Below are 25,869 nucleotides of genomic sequence, written 5' to 3' on the forward strand. Positions count from 1 at the left end.
GCTATCGTCATCAAGTGTAACTTTGAGAGGATGGTGCGGTTTCGGTAGAGTGTTATTCCCTCCCATGTAAATGGTTCGGACGACTGCTTTTGTACATTTGGTGCCTTTATTTAGTGGAGGGAATATCGATTGTGGTGTGTTGGACACACGTTTGCCTGTTCTCTGGACGTGGGAAAGACCTTAGTTGGTTTGTAAACAATATTGATCATCTGGAATCTGTTACATCACCGACTTCGGTATTCGAGAGTGCAAATATAAGTTTACTCTATTTGTTTCTAGTTAGTCAATGGTTTACAGCACGCTGCACCTTGCAAAAGTTTGGTGTTTGTGAAGAAATAGTTTACAGTCTATATCTAGTGCATTATGTCGAGTTAGCGATCGGGAGGCTACTGCTGTGTGCTTGATATCGAGAAGTACAGCGAAAATTGTGTAATATTATGGCGAAAATATGGTTGTTCTTTTAATCGAGGAATATGGAGATGTCTGGAGAAATGCGAGCAGGAAAGCGGAAACAGTAACGCGTTTGTGTGGGGGTGAAACGAGCCTGTCTTTGCACGCCAGTTCTGAGAGAGTGACTTCGGTTCACTGACGTAAAGGGGATGATTGGGTATGGTGGGGGATAGGAATTGTATGTTTTCTAGATCGAGACAGTACTCAGTGATATATTCCCTGGTTGGAGATCGGTTTGACGCTCCAATATTCTTCCAAGTGTCATATGTATTTGGTGACCTGTAGACAACTTTGCGATGTTTAGTTTTGGGTGCGAAATGGTGATCAGTGTAAAATAGTTTATTACCACCGAGTGTAGCGTCTGTACAAAGAAAGAACAGGTTGGGGGTGTATAGATTGAGGGAACTGTCGGTACAATTTAGCAATGTTTGCAAAATAACGACAGAAAGCCCCAGAAAGAAAATGCTTGATTGATTGTGGTGGGATATAGGAGCGGTGAGAGCATTTGCGTATGTTGACAGCAGGAAGGCTATCACGTTATGTCCAGAAGGAAGACTGGATTCGGCGATATTTTGGTTAATCTGTTATGGGAGGAATTTTGGCGCAAACAAGCTGAGGCAAAAACAAAGCGAGCATTAACTATTTCTGGGGGCACTATAAAATTACAGAGAGCTGGACTTGGCTGATATTTTTTTTCACAAAGCCATGTGACTTAATAATAACATTCAGAATGTTTTATACGGTGATGTGTCAGTCAAGCTGGGGCGGGTACGTGCGGATGAATGCATGTGTCAACATGCTCTGTGCTATTCTGCCTTCAGTGGTAAAGACAAGTGGCGTGTGGAGATGCCTCGAATGTGTGACGCGTGAACGCGCTTTGGAATGCTATGACAGTATAAAGGTGACTGTATAGAGGAATGCAACATTCACCAGTGTTTGACAACGCTCGCTCGGGGACTGTGACAGACCACGCGGAACCCGAACTGCGGCTGCCTCACTTCGCAGGCGTTGTGGTTCAAAAATGGCTCCAAGCACTATGGGGCTTAACTTCTGAGGTCATCAGTCCCCTAGAACTTAGAACTACTTAAACCTAACTAACCTAAGGACATCACACACATCCATGCCCGAGCCAGGATTCGAACCTGCGACTGTAGCGGTCACGCGGTTCCAGACTGAAGCGCCTAGAACCGCACGGCCACACCGGCCGGTTGGGGACAGCGTCACTGATGACGACGACGTAACAGTGACCGAACACCCAATCGGTCGAACCGAATGCCGACGCCCACCTCTGATGCCCTTAAATAGTGCAGACCGCTGCTGAATCTGCCGGTTACGCGGCGGCGTGTTTATTAGAAGGTTATCGATGGGCCCGCATCTCGTGGTCGTGCGGTAGCGTTCTCGCTTCCCACGCCCGGGTTCTCGGGTTCGATTCCCGGCGGGGTCAGGGATTTTCTCTGCCTCGTGATGGCTGGGTGTTGTGTGCTGTCCTTATGTTAGTTAGGTTTAAGTAGTTCTAAGTTCTAGGGGACTTATGACCACAGCAGTTGAGTCCCATAGTGCTCAGAGCCATTGGTTATCGATGGGTTGGCTAATGTAACCGCGCCACACGCGGCCCGCGCCTGCATCATTCTGCTAATGCTGCGTTCTGATGGCTGCCGCGTACGTACACACATACCGATGCTCGTTGCAAAACTGTGTCACCTGCATAACGCGCTGGCCGGTCTTCGTCAGCCGTTTGCCGTGAGGCTGGTGCAGCAAGCACCGAAACACACTAAATCACAATTTCGCACTGTATTTCCTAAAAATAACCCCTTGTCCTCTACAGTTCCTCCCTCGTACGAAAAGAATTCGTCCCCGAATTCAACAAAAAGTCAAAACAACTACAATTCACTTCACAAACACCACAAAATGCGATTGATTCACTATTTACACTGTGTTCATTCACTTCTATCCTCAGTCTAATCTTTGTTCATAAACATTACTCAGTGTTCTGCTGCAGTGCCTCACAACTGTTCAGTGATTTTGTCTGGACCATTAGGTTAAAGGTTGGATGGGGCGGGATTTGGGCTACCTTCCTCTTGAGCCGATAGTACACTAATCCTACGAATGGTTCAAATGGCTCTGAGCACTATGGGACTTAACAGCTATGGTCATCAGTCCCCTAGAGCTTAGAACTACTTAAACCTAACTAACCTAAGGACAGCACACAACACCCAGCCATCACGAGGCAGAGAAAATCCCTGACCCCGCCGGGAATCGAACCCGGGCGTGGGACTAATCCTACGACAAAGATAAAAATACAGGTGGCGGTGGTTGATGATCCAATAACTAGTAAGCGTTGCTTATGCTCATTACGGTACTCATGCACTCATTGAAAAAGATATTCCATAGTTATACGTCCATCCTGAGCTGCTAGCATCCGGTCCAAGGAGGCAAGCAAAGTCGGGTCTCATGTGCTATTCAAAAGAGTGAGATTTTCTTTCATGATGAATTGCACTGGTTGGTCGGGTACATAGATCAATGTGCTTGCTATGTTCATGATTTTAGCTTCCGTAATCACGGCTGGTAAACGGAAAGTTGGCCCTGAAATGTCACACTGTGTGCTGTTAATTAACAGTCCCTGCTCCTACAATTCTATTCTTTGCGTACTCCCTTGCTTACACTGCTCGTAACAAACGCAAATAACGACTGTGTTTTCCATTACTGAAAATACCCAATTTGGATCCACTTGCTGAAAGAACTGTACCGTCCCTGCTACAATTTCCTTAGGGCACTCCGCGACTTGTTCTTGAGAGCGGAATAGAGAATACTCAGAAGATTTGTGAACAGTGTGTAACAATTTCGCGGGGCAGATGGTAACAGGACCTGTTCGAAACGCAGCAAGTCTTGTGCAGTGAGGAAAGCATGAGCTTGTCTGTTACGTGCCACTAACAGTATTTCCTGTACTGTTAATTGTACGTATTTCTGCAAAATTTCCCACTTCACTGGATATGTAAGCAAGGCGTAACATTCAAATTTACAATCCTTACATGTTAATGGTAATATGATATGAATTTTCAGCAGGGTACCCGTCCGCGTACTGGTAACAGTGGCCATTTTGTAGTACAGAGATATGTGTTCATCTGTTAATGTCGTCAGTAGCTCCAGGGATGCGGGCAATTCCGATTGAACTTTCCATAATCCTTCCCGAAGTTGTTCTGAAGGTAACAGTACCAGGGTTAGGTGCCCACGCATTGCGTGCAAAAGCTGATCGTAGTAGCTGATATTCCCCCTGTGTGTCATTACACCTTGACTGATTAGCCACCATGGAATGAAGTTCATTAAATGTATCCTCTAATTTACAAAAGATTTCGTCTTCAAACGTCCACCCTTAAGGTCCATTGATGTCCAGACATAATTACGTCCGCTTGTCGTGAGAACAACACACCATTTGATATAGGACGTACCTTCAAGGCTTGAGCTAAGTTGCAACAGCAAAACAGAATAACTATGCTGAGAGATAGTGCACACCCTCCATCTTCCGTCTTCAGCGCAACCCATGACACTGGAACTGCTGGTCTTACCAGAACGTCACGCCTTCTCAGAAACAAAAGAAAAACAACTCATACTAGCTCTTCCATTTTACACGTGGCCTAAGAGCATAGTAGCATGTCTGATCGCTTCCACAATTAACTTGGTTCTCTTGTTTATCTACTCCGTTCTTATTCTTTTTCTTAGATTCATCTTTCTCTCCACTAGAAGTTACTGCAGACAATAAAGGAAGTTCCTCAAAGTTCCCCTTGAAAGGCCTAATTCGGCTTACATGCACAATAGTAGGGCGAGTTGGAAGCTGTAATTTGACATTCACCAGCTATGTTATCTCGATCACCTGGAAAGGACCTTGATAACGGGATACAATTTTTTTCGTTTTGGCTTTTGGCACATACGGATTAGTCATCAGCACCGATTGTCCTACATGATATTTGGGTAAAGCTGCCTTTCTATTGTGAACTTTGTCCTGTCACTCTAATTCTTTAGTCTTCATTTTTTTCACCTGCCGCCAGATTGTTTTCAACTTTGTGGATAAATCCTTAACAGCCGAAATATCGGTTCCTGGTGGGGTCTTGAGCAATTCAAACGGAGATGGCATCTTCCGACAGAACAGTACTTCATACGGCGACAATCCTGTACTTTCATGCACTTTTGAGCTATACGCCGCGGTTACAAACGCCAACAAGGTTTCCCAATTGTGTTGCGAATTTACATATTAACTTAACATCTTAGCTATTGTACGGTGAACTCTCTCGGTCAGACCATTAGCCTGCGGGTGTAACGCGCTCGTTCTCAATTTCTTTACATGCAACAACTTGAATCACTGTTTCATCAAATCAGACATAAAGTTTGACCCTTGATCTGTAATTATAGTTTCAGGTGTTCCGAATTTCAGTATCCATTGATGTACCATGGCGTGAGCCACTGTTTCGGCTCGCTGGTGCGGAATAGCTGTCATAGACACAGCACGAAAAAGGTCTATTATTGTTAAAACATAGCGATCAGCCGCTGGTGTTTGCACAAACAGTCCTAGGACGTCTACGCCAAGTAATTGGAGAGGTCTATCCGCTTCTGGTAGTCGTTGCAACACAATTTTCTGATGACTCAATTCCGCCCATTGAGCACACGGAATGCAATTCTTTACATACTGATCGACATCTTGCCTACGCGTTGACCACCAGCAACTCTCTGCTACCCTCCTTTCCGTTACTCTTCGGCCCGAATGATCAGAAAACATTGAATCATGTGCTTGCCTTAAAATTTCGCTTCGCAATTTTTCTGGTACGACTATACGTGGATCGTTCCTAGTTTTACGGTACAATATCTCGTCTTCCACGACGAACTGTCGCTGCGAGGTAAATCGTTGACAATCTGTGTTGGCGGTTTGTGCCTCCACCCGTTCGTTCTCATTTATTTCTCTGCATTCCATCGCGCATACTTTATAACTCAGACCATCCACGTTTCCGTGCGATTTACCCGGTCGATGGATCACTTCAAAATCGTACTCACTAAGACGCAAAGCCCACTTAGTTAATCTACTCGTTGGGTCTTCAAGCGTTAACAACCACTTTAAGTGCTGCATGGTCAGTAATTACCTTGAAACGTCGTCCATACAAATAACACCGGAAATAGGTTATTCCGAAAATTAATGCCAATAACTCCTTCTCAGTTGTTGAGTAATTTTTTTCTGCATATGCTATCGGGTATTCCTGCCCATCTATTTCCTGAGGTAATACATTACCCAAAGCAAAACTGCTACAATCACAAGAAAATATAAACTGTTTACTAAAATCTGGAAAAGCCAAAACCGGACTAGATGTTAACAAATTTTTTAACTTTTGAAAAGCCTCTTCGCATTCTGCTGACCAGTGAAATTTTGCTCCCTTCTTCAACAACTGCTTGAGGGGCCTTGCAATTTCCGCAAATTTTGGAATATACCTCCTGTAAAATTTGGCAAGACCCAAATTATCCAGAGTTTGAGTGATATTAGGCATTGAGTATGCATCCCATACAGTTTTTTGATTCATGAAACGATAATCACAACAAAAGCGATATGCCTTGCCCCCACCAGGTGATTTTTTACCCACTATTACTACAGGAGCGGACCATGGACTACTACTGGTTTCTATTATCCCATTCTTCCATGATAGGCTGTAAACTTTTTGGAACACGATATGGACGTTGATACACCGGTGCTTCATTCCCAGTGGGGTGTAATGCTGAACTAACGGTGTCGCGGGCAGTGGACCATGAGAATTAAATAACTCTTTATCTTCCGTCAAAAGGTTCTCCATGACTTCTCTGTCCTGCCCTTCTAAATATGCTACTTTACCCCTCAGTGCGGACCAGCTGACAGACTCTCCCGGCATTGTGTAATCTACTGCAAAATCCTTATCCAGTTCATCTTCCCCTATTATCTCCAGATTCGCTATTACGGTACCCCGTGCTAACTGCACCTCTTCAAGGCCAAAATTATCAATACTGACAGGCACAGCCTTTTTTTCTTCTATCTCCCGCACGTAGGACACGCTATGGCGCGTAAAACATTTCATTTTATCCAGCGTCCCATTCTCAGGCAAAGGTACAACGAATTTACCGGCACGCTAGCTCCAACATCTGCCCAGATTATTTTCCCTGTACCCTTCAGTATAGTATCCCGCGAGTGAATCCTAAGGGACCTTGTACGCAGTTTAGGTGGCCCATCCGACGTCTGGGCGGTTCCTTGTGACAGTAAAGGTTTTTCGGCCGCAGAACCTAGGCGAAATTGTATTCCGTCCAGTTCTACTGTACGGCATTCCAGGTTAACTTTTGCGTGATGTGCAACCAGGAAATCCAAACTGAGTATGACATCATAGCTGCTGCCAACAACTGGAAGAACTTCTACATTCGCCTGGAAGTTCCTCATTTCCATCCGAAAGTTTAACACCGCTGATCCGAGTGATTTCACCTGTCCCCCACCCACGCCACTTAACGACCAGCTTGGTGGTTTTAATTCTACTTTACCGAGTACACTTCTACTCGCCACGGATACCTGAGACCCGGTATCCAATAAAAATTTGCACGGTCTGCCCCTCACCAAGCCATCAGAAAAAGGTTTGCCACTGATTCTGCACTAGGATTAATCCTTACTGGGGGTGTTGCACAGTGGACACACCACCCCCTGCCCCGTTTAACTGAGGGGGTTGAGGCCCACCTTGCGGTTTCCTATCATGTTTCTGCCAGGACCCATTACAATTACGCTCCATGTGACCCCAGCGTCTGTATTTCCTGCACTGCACTTCCATGCAATCGCGTCTAATGTGTCCCATTCGACTACTTCCGAATCATTTTATTTCTGCATTAAACACTGCTTTCCTGTCCTGCGTCTTTGTTACTGCTTCAACTTCCTCTAACGCCACAGCGATTCCGACTGCCTCATTGAGAGTCTTAGGGAATTCCATCCTAATCTTGCGGGAGGTTTCGGGTTGTATTCCCTGCAAAAATGCGTCTAGTGCCCTCTGCTCAGTTTCCTGCAGAACCCATTAGCTCATAGGTATTAGCATTAATTCTTCGAATTCGATCTACAAAAGCTTCTATTGATTCCTTTGATACGTTCTATTCAACTGATCCTGATAATATCTAGACTTTTTTTTCCTCTTATATCTTTCCAGCAACCCCTTTTTGAATCTTTCAAATGTCCGAGCATCCCTCAATTCTTCATGGCTTGTAACGTACGCTCTGGCATCCCCAGTTACTTTCCACTTAGCCACATGCAAAAGTGTTTCTGCACCCCAATTTCCAAATTTAGCGGCCGTGCTTATGTGCTCAAAAAATATCATAACATCCTCGCCAGCTTTTCTCGAGAATGGGGTGACCAAAGACGCAGCGTTAGCGTCAAGAATTACTGCATTAACAGGAAACCGTTCTTTGCTCGCTTCGCTCAATTAGCTGCTGAATAGCCACCTCGGCTGACACAGACTGCTCCGTCACTACCAGCTATCGAATCACAACTACTGTAAGCTCAGAAACAAGAACAGGAAGGGAAGACGGACTATGCTACAGGTTCAGACAAACCACCAAACGAAAAATTGGCACTTGCTTGTCATGTTGCAGGAGTTGCTGATCCATTGTTGCCCTTCTCAGGTGCCACATATCCTCGTCGATTACCAGCCACAATTTCCTCCAAATCCAGGGAGAAGACCAGTACTGTCACCAATTGTAGCAGGAGTGTGTGATGCGCAGGTTGCCCGACTGACACCACTTGTAATAAGATGACAAGAGCGGGTGACGTTGTCGGGGTTGTAGGCGTGGCTGGGTAGAAGAGGGTGGCTGTTTTTAGAAATCTTCCTCTTTATTGTTGTTCTTTCAATACATTTTCCGGTAGCTCAGCCCCACCACTCGTGTCATGGTGGAGACGTGCTGCTGCACGCAGTCCAGGGAACGTGACACCGGGCATGGTCAGCAGCTGTGCAGGCGGTAGGAGGTTAGCAGCACGAGGCCCGGCCCAGTTCGCAGACGCAGCGGCTAGTGACGACACCGGGAGTCACGGGTGCAGCAACGGGCAACGCCCTCCGCCGGCCGGTCCTCGGGGACAGCGTCACTGATGACGACGACGTAACAGTGACCGAACGCCCAATCGGTCGAACCGAATGCCGACGCAAACCTCTGATGCCCTTAAGTAGTCCAGACCGCTGCTGAATCCGCCGGTTACGCGGCGCTGTGTTAGAATGTTCTTAATGAGTTGGCTAACGCAACCGCGCCACACGCAGCCCGTGCCTACATAATTATGCTAATACTGCGTTCTGATTGTTACCACGCACGTACACACATACTGATGCTCGTTGCAAAACTGTGTCACCTGCATAACGCGCTGGCCGGCCTTCGTCCGCCGTTTGCCATGAGGCTGGCACATAGCGCACTGAAACACACTAAATCACAATTTCGCACTGTATTTCCTAAAAATAACCCCTTGTCCTCTACAGTTCCTCCCTCGTACGAAAAGAACTCGTCCCCAAATTCAACCAAAAAGTCAAAACAACTACAATTCACTTCACAAACACAACAAAATGCGATTAATTCACTATTTACACTGTGTTCATTCACTTATATCCTCAGTCTAATCTTTGTTCATAAACATTACTCAGGGTTCTGCTGCAGTGCCTCACAACTGTTCAGTTATTTTGTCTGGACCCTTAGGTTAAAGGTTGGAAGGGGTGGGATTTGGGCTACCTTCCTCTTGAGCTGATAGTACACTAATCCTACAACAAAGATAAAAATACAGGTGGCGATGGTTGATGATCCAATAGCTAGTAAGCATTGCTTATGCTCATTACGGTACTCATGCACTTGTTGAAAAAGATGTTCCATAGTTATATGTCCATCCTGAGCTGCTAGCATCCAGTCCAAAGAGGCGAGCAAAGTAGGGTCTAATATGCTATTCAAAACAGTGAGATTTTCTTTCGTGATGAATTGCACCGGTTGGTCAGGTACATAGATCTGGGATGCTGCAAGGGAAGTGATGGATCGCTGTCCAGCGGATCCAGCCCCCCACTTACGACGACCATGCATGCATCCACTGACATGATTTCCACTATGAAACAGAAGAAGCCTGCCGCAACGGGCGACGTACTTGCACTGCCGGTTTCCACCACTTGCACCTCCACCATCACCACCACAACCATCACAACCGCCATCAATGAAGCTGCACCTAGGGCTAGGGAATTTTGCACACCAGGGCCCCCTTCATGTGCGCCACGATCAAGGTCACACTCCCGCCTCCCTCCCCCGCCTGACCCGCCCTCGACATGCCCGACATCCAGGACACCGTATGCATCCCACAACCGACGTCTTCCTCACCAGAGGAAGACACTGATGCGGCGCTGATGACAGACGCCGACATCCAACAGGGGCTCGCTGAGCAACTCATCGCTCTCCATGACGGCGCAGAGGAGGAGGGCCAGCAGGTCGACAGTGTACAGCTGCACGCCCTTCTTTACCCGAATATGGCTGCTGCGGCCAACGACAGCGACAACGGGAGTTTGATGGATTACGATGATGACCATCAGCGCCCGGTCGCTGACCATCGGAAGTGGCCGCTAGCCTCCTCCTCTGACTCGGAGACCACTCAGCCTGTGGAACGCAGGTAATGAAAGAAGAAGAAAGTGATAGTTGACGCGGAGGTCTTCAAGTGCCGCACGAAACGGCACCCCACCGCCGACTCACTGCGACTGCTGTGGACGTGCCCATCCGCAACGCATTTGCGGCCATTGATGGCGCTGCAGACACCCCACTACCACCCCTCCTCCCCCCTACCCTCAGCCACCACCCCCAGCCCCCCCCCCACCCGTAATCATTGAGTACAAGGAGCCCTTTAAAGGCCTCCTTGACATCCGAAATTTTGTCACTACCTCCCCCTTCCACATAAAAACGCCTGTCTGTCCAGTCCCCAGAGGACCTTACTAAAGTCCTCCACACCCTCTGCACTCTCAACATAGGTTTCTCCACCCCCCTCACCAAGTCTCGCCACCTCCGTGTCGTCATCAGGGGACTTCCTATGCAGTACAGTGATGGCGACCCGAGGGCAGCCCTAACTGCATTGAATATCACGCCCAAAGTCATCTCTAGAATCATCTCCCCCGCACCCATCGACCCACCCCACTCTTCTTCGTCTCCTCTCTGGACACGCTGGAGAACCGCCTCCTCCTCACCCTCACCTCCATCGATCGCGTTAGCGTAACGATGGAGAAGCCCTGCTCCAGGAGGCTAACCCTGGTGTGCAATCGCTGTCAGGGCGTGGCGCACTTCACGGGTGACTGCTCCCGTGAGGTGCGCTGTGTGAAGTGGGCCGGTGGTCACGCCTCCTCGGAGTGTTCCAAACCCTGAGACGCCCCTCCCACTTGCCCCCACTGTGGTGGCGACCATACTGGCAGATACACTGGCTCAAGTCGTTCAGAGCAAATCAACGATGATCTTCAGGGCACTCGGCAATGACCCGTGCAGGCGTCAGCTACTCTGGCACCCTGGGGGGGTCGGCGCCGCAGACTTACCTACCCATCCCCCTCCTCTCCATGCCTATCCCACACCCCTCAACGGCATTCCCTCTCCTCCCTTCCCACCAGGTGTCAAGCACTGTTTACCCCTCCTCACAGCAGGCGTCATGCTCTGCTGCCCATTCCTCACCCCAGCAGCAGGCATCAAGCTCTGCTGCCCTCCCTCCCACCACAGTACAATCGCAGCAACACCCTCTTCCCACCCTGTCCTCTATTCCCACCCCCTTTGGTGACCTCATCTCCAATGTTGTCAAGGCTCTGACCTTGGCAATCACCACTGCCTTCAACTCTTTCCTCCAAACCATCCCCCTCCAACTTGCCGCTGCCCTCTCCCTATCCATGTCTCCCACCACCACCACTCCCGCTCCGACCAGTCATGGCTATTAGAAACCATGGGTTGACAGCCATGATCTGGAACGCCAATGGTCTCCACAAACAACAGGGCGAATTCCGACAGTTCCTCCTTGATGAGGGGTCGACATTTGCCTTGCCACTGAGACTGGCATGGCGGTGTACGTGTGTAATCCCCTCCGCCACTACCCCATCCCCCTCCCCCAACTCAACACCGTGGAAGCCACTGGCTTTGTTGTCCACATGGTGAGCGGTCCCATCACGTTCGTGGCTCTTTACAGACCACCACGAGGCCTTCTCGAAACACCAGACTATGAGGCATTGCTGTCGCTCAGCAACAATGTCTTCGTTGGCGGCGATTTGCATGCCAAGCATACTGCCTGGAACAACAGAGTAACCAACACATCTGGTCGTCGACTCCTCCGGGTCGCTGAGCTGCATCACACCCGCACCATCGTCCCATACGATCCCACCATATGCCCTACTGTAGAACACCCCCCAGATGTCTTAGACATTGCACTGGTGAAAGGTCTTCCCCACCCCATCACTGCAGCCACCTGCATCGCTCTGGCCTCTGACCACCGGCCGGTCATCTGCTCCATCGATCTCGTTGGACTTATGGTCGCGCCGAGTGATGGCCTGAACATCCGCAGTATTGACTGGCAGTCATACCAGCGACGGGAGAAACCAGCCCGTCCCACCATCCCTGCTGCCGATCAAACGGACGTAGATCGCACCCTTACCCACCTCACCACCATCGCCCTAGATGCTGCAGCTCACCGTCCACATCAACCCCCCAGACCATCTGCGTCCACTCCCTCCCCACATCTGTGCTCTCATCACAGAGAAAACTGGACCACCCGAGAATGGCAGCTTACTCGGAATCCGGCAACCAAGCGCCTAATCAATAGATTGCAGCACTGCAATCAGGCATGGGAGAACAAAATCTCCGCCATCGACCTGAGTGATCTGTCTGCTTGGCAGCTCACAAAAAGCCTTTTGCGACGAGGTCAACGGATCTCCCCCCTCCAGGTCGGTAATGCCTTGGCACAACTTCACTCCGGCCGCGACCCCGTCGACCCCGACCATATCCGCCTGGTAACGGCACGCCTCCCACATCTTCTTGCTGTCCAGGGCCCTGAGGATGAAATCACCCCTATCAACGAAGAAGACGTTGAACTGCAACTGCGGTACCTCAATTCCAAAAAAGCTGGCGGCCCCGATAAGCTGACCAATGCCCTCCTCAAGCAGCTACCCCCAGCTTCTATTCCCATCCTGACGGCCACCTTCAACAACATCCTCACAACCAGGCAATTTCCCACTGTTTGGAAACATGCTGAGATGGTCACCATCCCCAAGGCTGGGAAGGATCTTCGTTCCCCTGCCAGCTACTGTCCCATCAGCCTCTTGCCCACCATCTCCAAGGTGTTCGAGAGGCTGTACCTTAAACGACTGCTCATCCACATTGCCCGAGAACGAGTCCTCCTGGATGAGCAGTTTGGCTTTAGGCAGGGTCATGCAACCACTCACCAACTCCTGCGCCTTGTAGAAGAGGCACTGGACGCCATAGAACGTGGGGAGTACTTCGGGGCCACACTCTTCGATGTGTCCAGGGCGTTTGATTCAGTCTGGCACAAAGGGCTGCTCCACAAGTTATTCTCACTTGGCTTTCCAGTATCCCATGTACGGCTAATAGCCACATACCTGGAAGGTTGCACCTTCCATGTTAGGATCCCTGACAGGAAATCTACATGACAACATATCGGGGAAGGAGTACCACAAGGCAGCGGACTTGGACCCCTCTTCACGGCCGACCTGCCCTTTGTGCCGAGGGTACATTTAGCCCTCTACGCAGATGACATGGCGCTCTTCTCTCGTTCTCGGAGTGTGGCAGGTCTTCAACAGCGGCTCCAGGGGGCAACAGATTCCCTAACCGAATGGCCTAGGACCTGGCGTTTGGCATTTAATCCCTCTAAAACCCAAGCCCTTATCATCTGACGGCGCCTTATTCTCATTTGGCTCCCACAGGTGTACTTGGGCTTTACCCTGGACCAGCGCCTCATCTGGCGCCCCCACATCGATGACGTGCGTCGAAAGGCGATAGGGTGACTATGCCTGCTCTACCCCCTCATCAATCCCACCTCTTCACTCCCTACACACCTTGCTGTCAGATTGTACACCCCCTTGTTCGTCCCATCCTTGAATATGCGCCAGTAATGTGGGGCAATGCCGCCCCCACTCACCTCCGTCGACTCCACACTGTCCAAAATCGTGCTCTCCGCCGTGCCATCTCTATCCAAGAACTCCACATCCTGGCCGAGGTGCCACTCCTTCAATCCCCCATCCTCTCCGGAGCCACTTCCTTCTACCAGCAAACCCACCACTCTCCCAATCCTTTAATCCTTTCCCTGGGCACCCGTATCCACCATGTGGCCACCACTCGATGGCCTGACCTACACTTCCGCCCCCCATGACTTCCCATTCACTAGCTACTTCATGTCAAGTCACTTTTTCTTCTTCATACCATCGCTCCATCTTCTCACCATGTCATGATATTCAGCCCCCACCCACGCCATCCCCACCGCCCCCCCCCCCCCAACGTCCGCCTAATCCTTACAGGCCCTTCTCCTTTTCACTTCTCCATCTGTCACTCTCTGACTTCTTTCTCTTTCGCCCTCCTCCCTCCCCCAACTTCACTGCCGCCAGTCTGTCTGCCACCGCCGTCACCGACGCCACCACGAAAATGAGGCCAGGATAATGGCCTTTCGTTTTCATTCAACTCTTACTGTCCCTCCTCTTCTCTTTAATCTGTCATTTAATTGTAATATACTGACTAGCCAATGGGCCATTCGTTTTCCTCACTCTCCTACTGCCTCTTCTACTGTCCTGTCAGCTTTCATTTTTAAATACCACCCCAGCCAGTCAATTGGGTCGCTCGTTTTCTTGCTTCTTCTACTATCCCTCTCACTATTCTTTCATCTTAGAAAAAAAAAAAAAAAAAAAAAAAAAAAAAAAAAAAAAAAAAAACCAGCACAAAGTCAAGCAAAAGCAGTACCACAATGTCATCCTCCCCACCAACACACAATGCAAGAAGGAGAAGCGCCCCAGAGGCGCTAAGACTTCGTCCCCAGCAGAGGGTCCAACCCTCCATCATGTGCTTCTGCGTGAATCCGCCGGTTAAGCGGCGGCATGTTTATTAGAAGGTTCTCGATGAGTTGGCTAACGCAACCACGCCACACGCGGCCCGCGCCTGCGTAATTCTGCTAATGCTGCGTTCTGATGGCTGCCGCGCACGTACACACATACCGATGCTCGTTGCAAAACTGTGTCACCTGCATGACGCGCTGGCCGGCCTTCGTCCGCCGTTTGCCATGAGGCTGGCGCATCGCGCACTGAAACACACTAAATCACAATTTCACACAGTATTTCCTAAAAAATAACCCCTTGTTCTCTACACTACTGTGTACTGAAACTACGAGTTGGTTTCGTGTCTCTGGGCTGTGCATCATGACCCCAGGCACATCAAGGTGGGTCTTTTTTATCAGTGTGATAGATATACTCTATCGTTAAGTAAGTTGTTTGAAAATAAATACAGTGCACTCCATCCTTACTCTCCCCAGCAGCCCAGAGCAGGCTGAGTCATTTTCCCACCATTTTCGCTCACCATCTTGGTTTACATCACGAAAGGGGCGACAGCGCCCTCTGCTGATGGTACTGCGTATTAGACCTCATGGAGAACACACGGTTTGCCGCCATCATGGATAACTGTACTTACGTCGTCAGCTGGTGTCACAGAGGCATCCTCTGGTGGCGACGAAATGTACTAGGCCGGTGGGGGTCTGGAGCTTGTGGTGAACCCACTACGTGGCGCCATCTTAGATTACGGTACTTGCGTCATCACCTGACGTCACTACAGCGTCCTCTAGTGACATGGATATGAACTAAGTCAGTTGGGCTATGGACTCAGTGGCGAATACACTTGGTGGTGGTGCTGCCTCTAATTGTTTAAATAAAGAGTGGTGTATGATTTAGACAGTTGATGATTAGGAAGAAGAGTATTTAAGATGAATTATTATTTTTACAATTTAGGAGTTGTTTGGCTATCTGGACATAAATGTACTGCATTATTTACGAGTGGTTCACATGTCTGTAGGCTATGCAATGTGTTATTTTTTGACAGTTTACAATTAGCAAGCGTGTGTGTAGAGCCTTATAGATGCGTTATGTAGGAGTAGTTTGCAGGTCTGTACGATGTGGGGCATGTCAGAGCGTGTGTTGTGTGATACATATACTCCATCCCTAAATAAATTGCTCCCAAATAAATAAAGAATATTCCTTCCCCTCTCCATCAGTCTAGTGAGGGCTGAGTCCTTTTACCAGCAACCCCTACGAAGAGGTTGCACCCTGGAGGTGTAGGTTAGTGGTGGCGATCGTCGTTTGCAACAATTTCCTTAGGTTGGTGGTGAAAGCGCAAGTGACCTTTTTTTACTGCCAGTATTCAATCTCGACGGCAGTTCCTAGCAAGAGGTGGTGGTATGGACCTTGAAAATTAGTTGAAACTAGGTATTTGAAAGTAAAGTGAACACCTTTTCATACCTATATGAAGTCAAATCACATGGCCAATAGGAGTGCAGCATTCTAGGGGTGGTGGGTGCTAGGTCATGAATGAACACCAGGCTGATAGTGGGAAATGTGGAACTTCTCATTTGATAATTGGATATTGAAATTGTAAATTGAATTATTGAAAATGATTAAAATTGAAATGGAATTAAGTACTTAGATAACTGATAGGTTAGATGCGCAATGTGGGTGTTACTTTAGTTAGCATATTTACAGAAGGCTATGTCCGGCGCGTGTACGGACGTGGTGGCCGAGGATGTGTGATGTAAGCAGTCGGACACCCATGGGCCGGTGGCATGGCACATGTCAGGTTATAACGTGCATACACGAGAGAGAGCAGACGATCTCGTGCCATCACACGGCTTCACAGTAGCGCCCTCTGGTGGGCACAATATGAACTAAGTCTGTTTGGCTATGGAGCTCGCGGTGAACACAGTGGGTGCCGTCATCTAGAATACTGTTACTTGCATCATCACCCGCTGTCGTGGTGGCGTCCTCTGAAGGCACCAATATGAACTAAGCCAGTTATAGTCCAGACTCAGTGGCGAACACATCTGCCTGAAACTGGTTAAATAATAAAGACAAGTCCCTTTTTCCTGCCATATTTCTTGGTGTGACGCTTTATTGTGTTGGAATTTGAAATTCGTTCCATTTTTCTGGTGGAGGGGGGGGGGGGATGTTGACTTCAAGTTTGTGCCGTAATGACAGATCCCTTTTTATTTTACCTCCATGATAATACTACTACTTGCGCCATGTCAAATATTCTTGTCAAAGAAAATATGTTGAATATTTGATCACTTTTCTTTGTCAAAGAAAATTTGATAGTGTAATATCATCTTAACCCGCTGTTCACAAGACAGGAGACGTTCTATATCAGCATCTACATGGATACTCTGCAAATCACACTTAGGTGCCTGGCAGAGGCTTCATCGAATAACCTTCATAATAATTGTTATCCTAATCTTGAAAAGAACACGAAAAAAAACGAATATCTGCATCTTTCCATCTGAGCTCTGATTTCCCTTATTTTATTATGATGATCGTTTCTCCCTATCTAGGTCAGCATCAACAAAATATTTTCGCATTAGTGGGAGAAAGTTGGTAATTGAAATTTTGTGAGAAGATTCTGCGGCAACGAAAAACGCCTTAGGTTTAATGATATCTACCCCAAATACTGTAGCATGTCAATGACACACTCTCCCCTATTTCGTGATAATACAAATCGTACTGCTCTTCTTGATGTACTCAGTTAATCCTATCTGGTAAGGATACCAGACCACGTAGCCATACTCCAAAAGAGGACGGACTAACTTAGTGTAGGCAATCTCTCTAGTAAATTTGTTACATTTTCTAAGTGTTCTGCCAATGAAATGCAACTTTGGTTTGACTTCCCCACAGCATTTTCTATGCGTTCTTTCCAATTTAAGTTGTTCGTAATTGCTATGCCTATGTATTTAGTTGAATTTATGGCCTTTAGATTTATCGTGTAACCCAAGTTTATCGAATTCCTTTTAGCACACACGTGGATCACTTCACACTTGTCATTATTTAGGGACAACTGCCGATATTCGCACCATACAGATATCTTTTCTAAATAGTTTTGCAAATTTTTTATCTTCTGATGATTTTACTAGACAATAAACGACAGCATCATCTGCAAACAACCTAAGACAGCTGCACAGATTGCCTCCTAAATCATTTCTATAGATAAGGAACAACAGAGAGTCTATAACGTTATCTTGGGGAACGCCAGGAATCACTTCTGTTTTACTCGATGACTTTCCATCAATTATTACGAACTGTGACCTCTCTGACAGAAAATTGCGAATCCAGTCACTTAACTGAGACGGTATCGCATATGCACGCAATTTTACTACAAGTTGCTTGTGTGGTATAGTGTCAAAGCCTTGCCGGCCGTGGTGGTCTAGTGGTTCTAGGCGCGCAGTCCGGAACTGCGGGACTGCTACGGTCGCAGGTTCGAATCCTGCCTCGGGCATGGATGTGTGTGATGTCCTTAGGTTAGTTAGGTTTAAGTAGTTCTAAGTTCTAGGGGACTGATGACCATAGAAGTTAAGTCCCATAGTGCTCAGAGCCATTTGAACCATTTTTTTTTTTTTGTCAAAGCCTTCTGGAAATCTAAATATATGGAATCAATTTGAAGTCCCTGGTCAGTAGCACTCGACATCGCCACTTCCTGTGTGTAAAGAGCTAGTTGTGTTTCACAAGGACGATGTTTTCTAAATCCATGTTGACTATGTGTTAATGGACTGTTCTATTCGAAGTAATACATAATGTTTCAACACAACATATGCTTCAAAATCATGCTGCATATCAATGTTAATGATATGGGTCTGTAATTTAGTGGACTACTCCTACTACCTTTCTTGACTATTGGTGTGACTTGTGCAACTTTCCAGTCTTTGATAATGATCTTTCATCGAGCGAGCGGTTGCCTATGATTGTTAAGTATGGAACTATTGCATCAGCGTAGTGGCCCCTCTCGCCGGATGTTTGAGTCCTCCCTCGGGTATGGGTATGTGTGTTGTTCTTAGCATAAGTTAGTTTAAGTAGTGTGTAAGTCTAGGGGCCGATGACCTAAGCAGTTTGGTCCTTTAGGAATTCAAACACATTTGAACATTTGAGCATCAACATAGTCTGAAAGGAACCCAACTGGTATACAGTACGGACAGGAAGGAAGACTTGCTCTTATTAAGCGATTTAAGTTGCTACTCTGAGGACACTTCCAAGTTATCCACGTTATCATCTGTTCTTGATTCGAATTCTGAAATATTTACTTCGTCTTCTTTGGTGAAGGAATTTCGGAAGGCTGTGTTAAGTAATTCTGCTTTGGCAGCACTGTCGTCGAAAGTATTTCCATTGCTATTGTGCAGAGAAGGAAGATGTTAGGATCACCTTGGTAATACTTTGTGGATATTACACGACGTAGAACTGTAATAACACACTTTTGCAGTCGAACGAACATTTATTTTAACACTGAACAAAGCAAATACAAGAGAAGCTGTGGAAAATGGCGCTCAGTGAGACATATACAAAGTGAACTGAAAGTAAAGTCAAAGAACATTGGTTCAAAGACAAGGCGCTTCACGCCAGAGGCGCCATAGAGCCACCCCCCCCCCCCCCTCCCTCCCCGGGCAGTGCGGAGCATGGGGCCGAAGCTAGCTCACATCTCACATCAACACAAAATCCTCGTGCTAGCACGGTGGATGAAGGCGACGTCTGGCGCGCGTAGTGGGCGCTTCGAAAGCCGTGTCGGACAGCTGCGCAGGCGGTGGGGAGTCGCCGGAGGTCGCGTCAGTGGCGTCAGTGGGCGAGGTGCTGGCAAAGGCAGGCTAGCCGGGGACAGCGGAATGTGGCTGGGAGATGAACCACGCAGGTTTTAATCAATGCACTGAAGCCATAGTCAGTCGTCTATTCAGTACTATAACGAAGGTATTAACTCGGCGGAGTAATATGCGATGCAGACCGAAGTATGGTCGCTGCAGGGCTGCCCGTACAGAGTCATCTCGTAGCATGATGAATTCGTACAATGCCAGTCCTGGTGGACTGAGCGGGAGGTGGGGCTGGGTGAAAGCGAGTGATGTGAGCACACACTTATTCTACAAGGGCCAGAAGGCCGATTGCGTCGGTCAGGGGGTATTCGGCTAGCAAGACGAGAGGTTCTCCACATAAAACCTCCGCCAGCAAAGCATTCAGGTCTTCCTTGTTGTTGGAGCAGATGCCAAGTAAGACCCAAGGAAGAGCCTCAGACCAAAGCCCACAATGGCATATGAGTGCAGCTTTAAGAGTTCTGTGTCACCACTCCATCAAGCCGTTCTCCTGTGGATGATAGGTCATCGTGTGAATAGTCGAGCGAAATGCGAGGACTTGGATTGTCACCTCTGGTCCGTAGTAAGTGGGAGGGGGCAGCCAAATCTCGCCACCGACTGATAAGAAAGTGCGAGCTATGGTATTTGCAGTAATGTCGGCCAGAGGAACCGCTTCAACCCAACGGGTTATGTGGTCGATCAACCACAAAATGTATTTGTACACCTCCAAAAGGGGAAGAGGACCGACCACATCAGTGTGCACGTGCCGCAGGCAGTGCTTGGGGACGTCCAACTGTCCTAAAGGAGGCTGCACGTGTCTGCTCACTTTACTACGTTGACAAGGTACACATGCGCGTGTCCAGGAGCGGCAATCATGCCGCACACCTGGCCAGACGAAACGTTCAGTCACTATAGTTCAATTCTTTTATCTTGGCGGTTCGCGCATGCCCTCCCAGACGCGGGAGATTGCTGCGTTGCCAGTTGTACGTGCCAAGAGAAGCAGCGCCATAGTATAGTTCGCAAACTTACGTTTAGGGGGGAGCGCGCAGTTTATGAAGTAAAGCCACCACGGCCGCATTAACCCTTTCGCTGCTACAGAAACGTTCTCCCCGCATTCCGCGATGTGCGTGATTTTGTCATCATTGCGCTGCTCGCCTGTGCAGACACATGGTGTTTCGACTGCTTTGACACACTTTATCATTCGATTTCACAAAAACTATTTGGCCCAAAAATTTGATTTTTACACATCTTCTTGACTGATACCTTCCCCCCCTCCCCCCCCCCCATAAATGACTTAATTTTGTTTCGAAGTTCAATCCAGTTATTGTGCAGTATTAGATGTAGTAAACCATCGCAGGAAATTTTGAAGAGTTTGCAGAGGTAAAAATCCATAGCATATACTTTCCGTATGGTTGATTTTAGTTGCCACTTGAAATTTCAAAACATTACATTCAAACGAATAAAATTCATGAAGTAAGACACTTCGATATTGTTTTTAAATAAAAAAAATATTAAGCACCGAACAATGCTTGAACTCAGAACCTTTCACTTAGCAGCCATACATCTTAACCATTATGCTAACGCAACTCGTCATTGAAGATATTTTCCGGAGGACTTTAAAATCTCACGCAAAATACCGACACACACTGTTGGTATGACTATGAATTACTCATGTTTCGTCGAAGTACAATAGGAAATAAACAATTACTGCTGTTCTTTATTGCGAAAAAGCAGTTAGTGAGAATGATACAAACACCTTTCTTTGCTATCGCCTGAATTAGGAGGCTTATTGCTTGTTTGGCTTAATTAATTAATAGAATATGAAGCAATTGGTATAAAGAATGCTTTTTCCAAACTTTCTATAAAGGAAAGTTTGCTGTCAACACACAGCTTTTGTTCAATTACTTTATTTATGACTGAACGTTTCTAAAACTTAAGGCACTCGTCTGTGCTCTGCACTGCAGTCGAGCTCTGGCAACGTTGTTCTCTGTTCATTGGCTGACTGTGTTTTGTGACGTCAGATGCGCAGAACGAACCTAACCTCGGCCGCCGTCATAAATGACGCGCACTTTAGTCTTGTCGTAGCCCATGTTCCGGGGTGGACGAGGTTGTGTAAAGCATCGAAGATCCCGCGCCAAAGGTCGGGCAGCACCAAGGGGCGGGGGAACCAGTTGAGACGTCGCAGAGGCAGGGGTCGTCGACCTGTACAGGGTAAGAGGTTTGATGGAGAGCAAAGACTCATCGTCTGAAATCAGTCGCTGCGTGTCGGCGTCCTCAGTCTGAAGTCGCGCCAGTTCATCTAAGTTCAAGGATGCGGAGATCACTGAGACACGAGACAGATAGTCAGCTACAACATTTTCTGCACCGTGGATGTAACAAGCGTCCGAAAAATGTTGGCAAATGAAGTCCATGTGTCGGAAGCGGCGCAGCAGTAGATCCTTCGCCGAGTTGCGTATTGCGTCAACGAGGGGCTTATGGTTCGAGTAGATAGTGAAAGGACGCCCCTCCATGTCGCTCCTGAAGTGTTTGACTGGCTCACAAACCGCGAGAAGCTCACGGTCGAAGGTTGACCATTTACACTGACTCCTGGTTAGTTTTTTTGAAAAGAAACAGAGTGGCTGCATAAAGTCCGCGGTGTGCTGTTGCAAGACAGCAACCAAAGCTGACTCGCTAATGTCGGTAGTGTTAGAAATAAGGGCCTCGGGATTGGGGTGAGCGAGAGTGACTGCTTTTGTGATTTCAGATTGTCCAAAGCATCGAGCATGGGCTGAGTCCAGTCCAACTTCTGTTTCCCCGTGGTATTTTTACCGGAGAGGGCGTCAGTAAGGAACGATAGGACAGAAGCAGCCTGGGGGATATGGCGTTGATAAAAGTGTACCACACCCAGAAAGCTCTAGAGATGCGTGTAATCCTCAGGAAGAGACAGTGCGAGACTGGTTTTAGCGTCAGAATCTGTTGGTTGGAGGCTGTCGGCCGAGACCGTATGGGGAAGGAATGTAACTGATGCCGAGCAGAGTTGGGGTTAGTCATCATTGATAATCACACCATTGGCAGTGAGAGCCATACGAACTGCATCAAGATGAAATTTGTTTTCCTCACAGACAAGAAAAAAATAAGTATGTCATTCAAATAAGCAAAAGCGAAAGGCAGAGGTAGCAAAATTGAATCAATGAAATGTTGCCACGTATGCGCAGCATTATTCAAGCCGTAAGGCATGTAACAGTATTCAAATAGACCGAAGGGTATAATGATGGCCTTGTTCGGAATATCAGGTGGGTGCATGGGAATTAGGTGGCATGCCTTCGAACAGTCTAAGACAGAGAAGAACTTTGAGCCATGCAATAACTGAGTGAAATCCTGGATATGAGGGATGGGATACGCGTCGATTATTGTGCCAGCATTAGGGAACCTGTAGTCCCTGAACATGTGTAGTGAGCCATCATTCTTAGGCACAAGGTGGATAGTGAAGACCAGTTGGTGTCCGATGGTCAGAGCACGCCTGAAGCCAATAAATTCTGAACAATTTCTTCTGCTTGTAGCAATTTGCTAGCATTAAGATGTCGAGCTTTATGATGTACAGGTGCGCCATCGGTGGTGCGGATTCCTTGACGAGCGCTGTTACCAGTTGCCGAAACCCATGAAGGGAGGCACGTGGGGGGGAAGGGGCGGGATGGGGCCACGAGCGACAGCCGTTCACTGACTGTGCCGGGCCAGAATGGCGTGGGCGGTGCGTCGGCGGCGGAGGCACGGCAGTCACGCGATGCGAGAGATCCCACAAAGCCAGAATATGTGAGTCCCCGCCGGGCCGCAGTGACGTGAGCGGGGCAACGGAGGCAGACAACGGCAGAGGGTGTAGTGTGGCAGCCACACGATGCGAGGGACCCCACGGAGTAGTGAACATGCACGTCCTGTAGATTTAACTGCGACAGTGTGGAATAGGAAGCAGGGGATGGTAAGCTCGACCTAGGAGCGATGCAGAATGAAGGCACAGTAGAAGCGGTTGACGAATCCGAAAGAACTGGCTCTGCAGATGGGCTGCGAATAGTACTCCATGTGTGAACCAATTCAGCTGAGGCAGCAGCAATGCGTGTGGAGCCTGTCGATCTGTGTGTGGACGTCCGCCAAGTCAGAGAAACGTGCAGCAATACCTTCTATCAGAGATGCACAAGTGGAAAGAGTAGCCAAGGAGGTGGACAGCAGAGTCGTGCCAAACTCATTCAAGCACGGAACTGTAGAACCAGACATGTGGCAGTGCGTTGCAGCAAGCAGATCTGGAGAAAGTTCGTAGTGATGCAGAAAATCCAACCCGCCTGAGACCACTCGGGCTGCTGCTCAGGCGAGGCCTGCTGCTGTCAGGAGGTCACACAATACTTCCTGTAGGCCACCAGGAGGCAGCTCCTGGCGGGCCGATGAGCTGCTGAGGCGCACACACTGAGCCCTACTGGCAGGGCGTGGAACCAAAGGTGCACGCATGCCAAGTGAAGGTGAAGGTGATGTAGTCCGTGTCAGAAGGTGTCGGTACACGAATGATTGCATAGACGTGATCTGATCGGCCATGCGTAAACGAACATCGAGAGGATCTGATACGTGAGATAGTAGGTGAAGTTGTAGGTCCGACGGAAGTTTGACCATCCACAAGGTCCACAGCACGGAATCTGGTAGGGCTTGGTCATCAATTAAAGCACGAAGGTGCCGCCAAAGCTGTGAAGGTGTGCAGTCATCGAGGTGCTCGTCATGGATGATGTTGTGGATAGCCTCTGCTGGAGGGCGAGAAAGGCGTTCAGTGAGTAATGTTTTTGCCGTTAAATACTTGGGCGAGGTGGGCAGTGAGAGGAGCAGATCACTGATGAGGTCTGGATGAGCATCGAGGTGGCTCACCAGGCAGACAGAACGTGCCTCGTCGTCCGAAATGCTGTGGATATCCAGTAGATGATCCACCAATGCGAACCAAGTCTTAGGGTTGTACCTTTGCAACGCAGGCAGCTTAGGAAATCTGCCGGGTAACACGTGTTGATGCAGTACGGGGAGGAGAAGTCCTGTGTGAGCAGTGAAGGAAGCCACCAGCGCCAGGAGCGCAGCAGTGATGGTTGATGCATCGCTCAAGGTCTGCATGGCGGGGGGGGGAGGGGGGAGGGCGGCGACAGGCAGCACATGATATGGAGTGAGCCAGTGCAACCAATGGCATGATGTGTGCCAACTGCTGCAGGTCTGGAGGAGGGCGCAGCGCCATCTTAATGGCCAGTGCTGTTGCAACAGTGGGTGGAAGGTGGTCGCGATGCAGCCAAGGGAGGGCTGATATGGAAACTGGAGCGGATGAAACGGCTAGTGCCATTACGAGAGCAAGCGGAAGGTGAGCATTGTGTGACCATGGAGCAACGGTCACAGAAAGCAGCGTGGTTGAGGCAACCAGCGTCGCAGAGGTGGCGTTTGTGGAGAGGGGTGGGGTGCAATGACGTCAGGCATATAAGAATGTGCAACACCATGTACATGAACATTCGAATTATAGTTCTTGAACTTCGTCGGTACATCAAACCAACCCAAAGGCAACTGCTTAGCTAAGGCGTTAAACGCAGTGTCCTTCACACGGTTATTGCTCATGATGTCACTAAGCGGCGTGCACTATCGTGCAGCAGGCGTTGCTGTATAGTAGTATTTGATGGTGGCAATATTGGGCCAGTAATGGTTAAGTGGCTGCCGGCATGGCTAGGGCCAGGTAATTGTTCACTTTTAATCAAATGTACATTGGAAACACTAGTAAAAACGCAAGCGCAGTTAACAGGGTGTGAGGCACTTGCACAAAACGACACTGGTAGATCCATTGTTCCAAGGGCAATTTGGACCGGCACGCGAAGTTCGTTAATGATGAAAAGAAGCACGTGTAACGACATTCCTCTCAACAGCGAATAGTTCGCCTTCCGTAATGTTCGCACATGCATTGACAATGCGCTGACGCATGTTGTCAGGGGTTGTCGGTGGATCACGATAGCAAATATCCTTCTTACTTTCCCCAAGGACGTCAGATCGGGTGAACGTGCGGCCCATGGTATGGTACTTCGACGACCAATCCACCTGTCATGAAATATGCTATTCAATACCGCTTCAACCGCACGCGAGCTATGTGCCGGACATCCATCATGTTGGAAGTACATCGCCACTCTGTCAAGCAGTGAAACATCTTGTAGTAACATCGGTAGAACGTTACGTAGGAAATCAGCATACATTGTACCATTTAGATTGCCATCGATAAAATGGGGGCCAATTATCCTTCCTCCCATAATGCCGCACCATACATTAACCCGCCAAGGTCGCTGATGCTCCACTTGTCGCAGCCTTCATGGATTTTTCGTTGCCCAATAGAGCATATTATACCGGTTTACGTTACCGCTGTTGGTGAATGACGCTTCGTCGCTAAATAGAACCCGTGCAAAAAATGTGTCATCGTCCCGTAATTTCTGTTGTGTCCAGTGGCAGAACTGTGCACGACGTTCAAAGTCGTCGCCATGCAAGTCCTGGTGCATAGAAATATGGTACGGGTGCAATCGATGTTGATGTAGCATTCTCAA

Source organism: Schistocerca serialis, chromosome 4 (assembly GCF_023864345.2).
Source record: "Schistocerca serialis cubense isolate TAMUIC-IGC-003099 chromosome 4, iqSchSeri2.2, whole genome shotgun sequence".
Lineage (NCBI taxonomy): Eukaryota > Metazoa > Arthropoda > Insecta > Orthoptera > Acrididae > Schistocerca > Schistocerca serialis.